The sequence below is a fragment of the Galeopterus variegatus genome, unplaced genomic scaffold, assembly GCF_000696425.1.
Source record: "Galeopterus variegatus unplaced genomic scaffold, G_variegatus-3.0.2 Scaffold7560, whole genome shotgun sequence".
Taxonomy (NCBI): Eukaryota; Metazoa; Chordata; class Mammalia; order Dermoptera; family Cynocephalidae; genus Galeopterus; species Galeopterus variegatus.
In genome coordinates this window covers 60,219-67,481 of record NW_007733671.1, presented here as the reverse complement: position 1 = coordinate 67,481, position 7,263 = coordinate 60,219, and the positions used below count along the sequence as shown (strand labels likewise).

The 7,263-nt window shown below is 37.7% G+C and overlaps 1 protein-coding gene across 1 annotated transcript in view; it reads right to left on the bottom strand.

The window, feature by feature from the left end:
- The window catches only part of LOC103607583 (dynein heavy chain 9, axonemal-like), a gene marked incomplete at both ends in the record, with an annotated part of 88,996 nt that overhangs the window by 34,549 nt on the left and 47,184 nt on the right, over positions 1-7,263 (bottom strand). The window lies entirely within an intron of this gene.

Sequence of the window (7,263 nt, the reverse complement as noted above, 5' to 3'; positions counted from 1 at the left end):
ACACACACACACACACACACACACACACGAGTGACCACTATTTTTATTTCTATCAGCATAGATAGATAAGTCGGGCTATATACTGTGAAGACAGATGCTTACTAGTGCCATTGCAAAATGAAACCCAAAAGGAAATCAAGTAATGTAAAGACCAGAGAAGGCAGAATTCCCTCGGGAAAAAAGACCCCATATAAAACTGAAGCTTTCATCTCAGCAAGAATCTGTCTCCTTCCCATACAGTGCCAAATTTGGATATTTGGATGAGTGTGGATAACATCTGAATGAGTACACATAATAATGTTGTAGTTAATAACTGTTTTATTCTGTCAGTTATAGAAATATTATTTCTCAGTCCTTGATCTTGGAATAATTTCCTCATGCTTACCAACTGTGTGATTTGGAAATTTTTAGTGACTTATCAAAAACTGTATTGTAGGGGCCGGCCCGGTGGCGCACTGGATAAGTGCGCCGCTTGGGAAGCGCGGCGGCGCTCCCGCCCGAGGGTTCGGATCCCACATACAGACCGGTTCCCGCTCACTGGCTGAGTGAGGCACGGGAGCAACACCCAGGGTTGCAATCCCGTTGCCGGTCCCCGGTCCGGTACGGGGGCAACACTGAGGGTTGCGATCCGTTGCCGGACACGGAAAAAGACAAAAGACAAAAAAAAAAAAAAAAATGGTAGTGGGCAGTGCTTTCCTGAACGAGACTACAAAAGCACAGGCAACTAAAGCAAAAATACATAAATGAGACTGCATCAAACTAAAAAGCTTCAGCACAGCGAAGAAAACCTACAGAATAGGACAAAGTGTTTGCTAACTACACATCAGACAAGGGGCTGTTATCCAGAATGTATAAAGAACTATATAAGCAAATAGACAAGTAATCCAATTAAAAAATGGGCAAAGGACCTGAATAGACATTTCTCAAAAGAAGACATATAAATGACCAACAGGCATATGAAAAAATGCTCAATGTCACTAATAATCAGGGAAATGAAAATTAAAAGCACAATGAGATATCATTTCACTCTGGTTAGAATAGCTGTTATCAGCAAGACAAAAAATAACAAATGCTGGTGAGGATGCAGAGAAAAAGGAACTCTCTTACATTGCTGGAGGGAGTGTAAATTGTACAGCCACCATGGAAAACAGTATGGAGTTTCCTCAGAGAACTAAAAATACATCTACCTCATGACCCAGCTATCTCACTACTGGGTATATACTGAAAGGAAATGAAATCAATATATCAAAAAGATAGCTGCACTCCCATGTTCATTGCAGCACTATTCATAATATCTAAGAGAGGGAATTGACTCAAGTGTCTGTCAATGGATGAGTGGATTAAAAAACCGTGGTATGTATACACAATGGAATACTACTCAGCATTAAAAAAATTGATATCCTATCATTTGCAGCAACATGGATGGAATTGGAAACCATCATGTTAAGTGAAGTAAGTCAGGCACAAAAAGACATGTAGTGCATGATGTCACTCATGTGAAATCTAAAAAAAAGAGTGGTTGTCGTAGTAGCAGAGAGTAGAATAATGGTTACCTGAGGCAAGGAGGGAAGTGGGGAGGAGGAGTGGTGGACTAATGGGTACAAAACTATGCTCTCTACCCTAAGGGGTCATTGTGCAGTATATACATATATTGAAGCAACATACCTTACCCCACAAATACAGACAAGTAAATGTTAAAAAAATAAATAAATAAAATCAACCATGTATAGATGTTATCAGCATGAAAACATCCTAGAATCACTGCTATCCCCACATTCTATTAAAAATAAAAAAGAAAGTGGATTCCTTTCAAAGTATACAATAAATGAGTTAGTTATAATAGTAAATGAGGCATTTATTTCTTCTCACATGAAAAATAAAAGGCAATTAGCAACTCCAGAAAAACTAAATGCTGCCTAAAATCATCACCTAAATATGGAAGCAATTGAAATTTGACATGATGTTGAACTTCTTTGCTACGAACATTCTTCTCTAAGAGACCCCTAAGGATTATGACATTCCTTCTTTTTAAAAAAAGGCAATGTAATCCTAGCACACTACATGCCTCTGCAGTAGATAATATTTTTATATTTATTATGATATAAATACTATTCATTGGTTTTCAAATTTTAAAATTTACCCATAGACTAAGCAGGCACAAAATTAATGATGGTAATGGAGTAGAGTGAATATGTACTCATCCTTGACTATGTAAAAATAAAAGCATAGCTGACACAGTTGGAAAATGGAAGCCTTGGGTTACATCAAGGGAAGTTGAGAGAATTTATCTAAAATTCATGGGATAAAAGTATTTAAGTTACAATGTATCCAATAAAAGAACTAAACATTTTAATATAGACATCAAAATTTGGGAGGTGCTTGCTCACAAATTAGATAACTGAAATAAAATGGAAAAATGCTTAGAAAGAAAAAATTACCAAAACTGACTCAAAAAAAAAAAAAAAAAAGAAAAAGAAAGAAAGAAAGAAATCTGAGTAGGTCCATAACAAGTAAAAGAAATTGAACTAGTAATTTAAAAACTTCCCAGTTTAAGAAAACCTCAGGCCCAGACGGCTTCGTAACTGAATTCTAAAAAACATTTATGAAGAATTAATACCAATCCTTGATGAAATCTTCCGAAAAAATAGAATAAGAGGTAACACTTCCCACCTAATTTTGATGTATAGATTATTATTATTATCCTGATATCAAAAACACCATAAAGTAAGAAAACAACAGGTCCCTTACAAATATACATGAAAATATCCTCAAGAAAGTATTGGCAAATTGAATCCATTAACATACAATAAGGATTATATATTAGGACCAACTGAGATTCCAGGAATTCAAGCTTGGTTTAACTTCCAAAAATCAATTAATATAATACACCATATTAAAAAAACAAAGGGAAAAGCCCTATTACTATCTAAATAGATGCAGAAAAAACATTTGACAAAATTTAACACCTTTAACACCACATCTGACAAAATTTAACATGATAAAAGAAAAAAAAAAACCCCAACACACTAGGGATAGAAGGCAATTTCTTCTATCTGATAAAGAGCATCTACAAAAAACCCACAGCTAACATCATACTTAATGAAGACCGAATGCTTTTTCCATAACAACAGAAACAAGACAAGGATGTCCAAATTTGCCACTTCTATTTAACATTGTAGTAGAAATTCTAGCCAGGGTAATTAGGCAAGTAAGAGAAATAAAAAAGTATCCAGATTGGAAAGGAAGAAGTAAACTATCTCCGTTCAGAGGTGATATAGTCTTGAATCTAGAAAATCCTAAGGAATTTAATAAAAAACTATTAGAACTAATACACTAGTTCAGCAAGTTTGCAGGATAGAAGATCAATATGTAAACATTCCCTAGCAATGAAAATTCAGCAGCAATGAAATAGAAATTAAGGAAACAAATCCATTTACAAGAATAAAAAAAGTACTTAGAAATAAATTTAACAAAGAAATGCAAGCCTTTATAATAGAAACTTTAAAATATTGTTAAAAAAATTCAACGAAATAATGAAAAGACAGTTCATGTTCAATGGATCAGGAGACAATATTTTTAAGACAGCAAAGCTCCTTAAATTGATCTATATGTTCAGCTCAATCCCTAATGAAATCTAAGCTGCCTTTATTTACTTATTGCAGAAATTGACAAGCTTATCTCAAAATTTATATGGAAATATAAGAGAGCTGAAGTAACCAAAATGATCTTGAAAAGAAGAATGAAATCATTTAAAAATTTACTACAAAGCTACAATAATCAAGACTGTTAGTAGCATACAGATAGAAATATAAACCAATGGAATAGAATTAAGAGTCCAGAAATGTCAATTTATTTTGACAAGTGTGACAAGATAATTCAATCAGGAAAAAATAGTTTTATCAACAAATAGTGCAGGAACAATTGGATATCCTCACGACAAAGAACACAGTTGGACCCCTTCCTTACATCATATGCAAACATTGACTCAAAATTAATCATAAACCTAAATGTAAGAACTAAAAATAAAACTCCCAGAAGAAAACATAGGAGAGTAAATCTTTGTGACCTTGGGCTAAGCAATGTTTTTTTTTAGATACAATACCCAAGCACAAGTGACAAAAGTAAAAATAGATAAATTGGACTTTGACAAAATTAAACTCTTGTGCTTCAAAGAACACCACTTTTTAGTGAGAGAAGGGGAGAAAATATTTGCAATTCATGTATCTGATAAGGAAGTTGTTTACAGAATTAAAGAACTCTTACAACTCAACAATAAAAAGCAGATAACCCAATTTAAAAAATGGGCAAAAGGATTTGAATAGATATTTTCCCAGGGAAGATCTATAAATGTGCAAGAGGCACATAAGATGCTCAACTTCATTTGGGAAGTGCAAATATTGGTGAGGATGTGGAGGAACTAGAATCTGAACATCGCTGGTACGACCGTCAAATGGTCCAACTGTTTTGGAAAACGGTTTGGCAGTTCTTCAAAAGTTGGACATAAAGTTACCATATGACCCAGCAATTCTACTCTTGGGTGTATACTCAAGAGAACTGAAAACATGTCCACACAAAAACTTGTACATGGACGTTCATAACAGCATCATTCACAACAGCCAAAAGAGGAAACAGCCCAAAGCCCATCAGCTGATGAGTGGACAGATAAAATGTGGTATAGCCACACCATGGAATACTATTCGGCCATGAAAAGGAATGAAGTTCTGATACATGCTACAATGTGGGTTAACCTGGAAAACATCGTGCTAAATGAAAGAAGTCTGCCATAAGACAGCACACAGTACATGATTTCATTTATACAAAATTCCCAGAAGAGGCCAATATTTAGAGACAGGCAGTATATTGATGGTTGACTAGGGCTGGGGAGGGGTGGGATGCAATGGGAATAATTGCTAATGGATATGGGGTTTCTTTTTGAGGAGACACAATGTTTCTAAAATTAAAATGTGGTGATGGTTGTGCAGCCTTGTGAATATACAAAAGTACTTAGAATTCTACACTTTAAATGGGTGAATTGTATGGCTTGGGAATTATATCTCAGTGAAGCTCTTGAAAATTTTGGAAGAAAGAGGCGAGTCTTGGTGGGCAGTAGTGTGTCTCATTTACATCTGTGGGATTTGTTTTTTGTTTATTTTTTATTTTAATTGACACATAGTACATGCTATATCTGTAGGATTTTAATTTATGGAGGTGACTGAGTAATGACACGGAGAGGCCAATGTCACTAAAAGAAGAATTTATTACTTACATTTCCTGAGAGGAGGGGGCACGCCATGCCAGGCCAGGCCATGCAACGCCACGCAGGGCCACATGGGGAAGCACCAGGTTTGGTCAGGAGGCAGAAAGGGGCGAGGGGAGATCCTAGGCCATGGCCTTTATTAGGGTTTCCATGGGAAACGCGAGGCAGGGCACGGTAAACAGTTTAGGATTGGCTAATTAGAATAATTCAGGTAGGCTTTGGAGCACAGGGACTGTCCACACTTGTCTGGTTTCTGGCCCTGGGTTTACATAGGGCAGGAGGAATACCGGCTTGGGGTGTGAGGCAGATAAAGGAGGTGGTTGGGAGTGTGGACTCTGGACTGGTTAGTTTGCAAATGCAAGGCAGGCCCGCAGGTGGGCCCTCTGCTGGATCTAAGAACTGACTAGTTTCAGCACGCAGCCTCTCCCTAGTCAGTGAGGCCTCAAATGTTGGAGCATCAAGAATAGAGAAAAATAAGAAAGTCTGCCTAACACAACTGGTCCTGCAATGAATGGGTCTCAAATAGGCACATGCAGAATCTAAGACGATACTGTCAGAACACAGTGCTAAATTCAAAAATAGCGACATCAGATTATTAGGAAATAAGGAGGGCTAAATGCAGGAATGGACAAAAGCACATGGCATCTGGGAAGGGGACTGGGTGTGGAGGGCTGAAGCTGGGACTGCTGCTTTTCATTTTAATTCTTCTTTATTATCGATTCTTTTAAAAAATTAGGAGAAGGTGTTACTTGAATTTTTCCAGGAGACTAGAAAAGTGCACATTATAATAGTGAATAAGATCATTCTTTCCATTATATAAATCTTACCCATTCTTCAGGGCCAAGTTAGCTTTATCTCACCTCCTCCCAAACACGAGGTGTGTGCTGTGTTTCCTTTCATTGCGGAATGGATGACAGACTGCTCATGGACTTGTATTACACGGTCTGAATTCTTACCTATAATAGACTTTGTTCTATAAAAACCTGTCAGGTCTTTATTCAACTTTGGAAAATGTAGTTTTGCTGGCTTTATGGTTTTGATTAGTCATTTATTTGCTCATTCCTTCATTATATATATGTTTCCTGAGTGCTCACAAAAGGCACAGTGCTAGGGACTGGTAATACTATGGTGAAAAAGACACTGAAGTCCCAAGGAAATGTCACTCACCGGAAGGCACAATAGTCACTGGACAATGACAGTGTGACATACTGCTAGGGACTGGTAATACTATGGTGAAAAAGACACTGAAGTCCCAAGGAAATGTCACTCACAGGAAGGCACAATAGTCACTGGACAATGACAGTGTGACATACGTAAAAATGGAGTGCGCTAGGAGCACACGGGAGGGGAGCATAGTCCTTGGAAGTCAGGTAGGGCTTCCTGGAGGTGGTGACATTGAAGCAGGCATCTGAAGGAGGAGCAGAGGATATAGGAATGGAAACAGAATGTTTAGGAGAATGGAAGTAATTCAGTCTGACGGCTGCAGTGTAGAGTGGAAAGGACAGAAGTAGGAAAATGTGCCGGGCAGAGTAACGAGCCCACTCCCCCCAAGATGTCCATGTCCTAATCCCCCGAACTCATGAGTATGTTACTTTATGTGGCAAAAGGTACACTACAGAGATGATTAAATGAAGGATCTTGAGATTTGGGTATTACCCGGGATTATCTGTGTGGGCTCAGTGTCATCATAAGGGTCATTACAAGGAAAAGAACATTTATGACTTCTGGTCTCCAGAACTGTGAGATAATAAATTTGCGTTGTTTTAAGCCTCCAAGTTTGTGGTAATTTGTTACAGCAGCAATAGGAAACCGATAATGAAAAGTCAGCTGGAGAGATGGTAGCAGGGGGACCAAGGGAGAAGTTCCTTGTACGCCATTTCAAGGAGTTTGAACTTTATTTTGAGGGTAACAGGAGGCTGTGAAAGGATTGTCCTTTTCTTTCAGAAAGAGTGCTCTGGCTAGAGCAGAGGGGCTGGGGGAGGGAGCGGAGGGGACAGGAACTCATG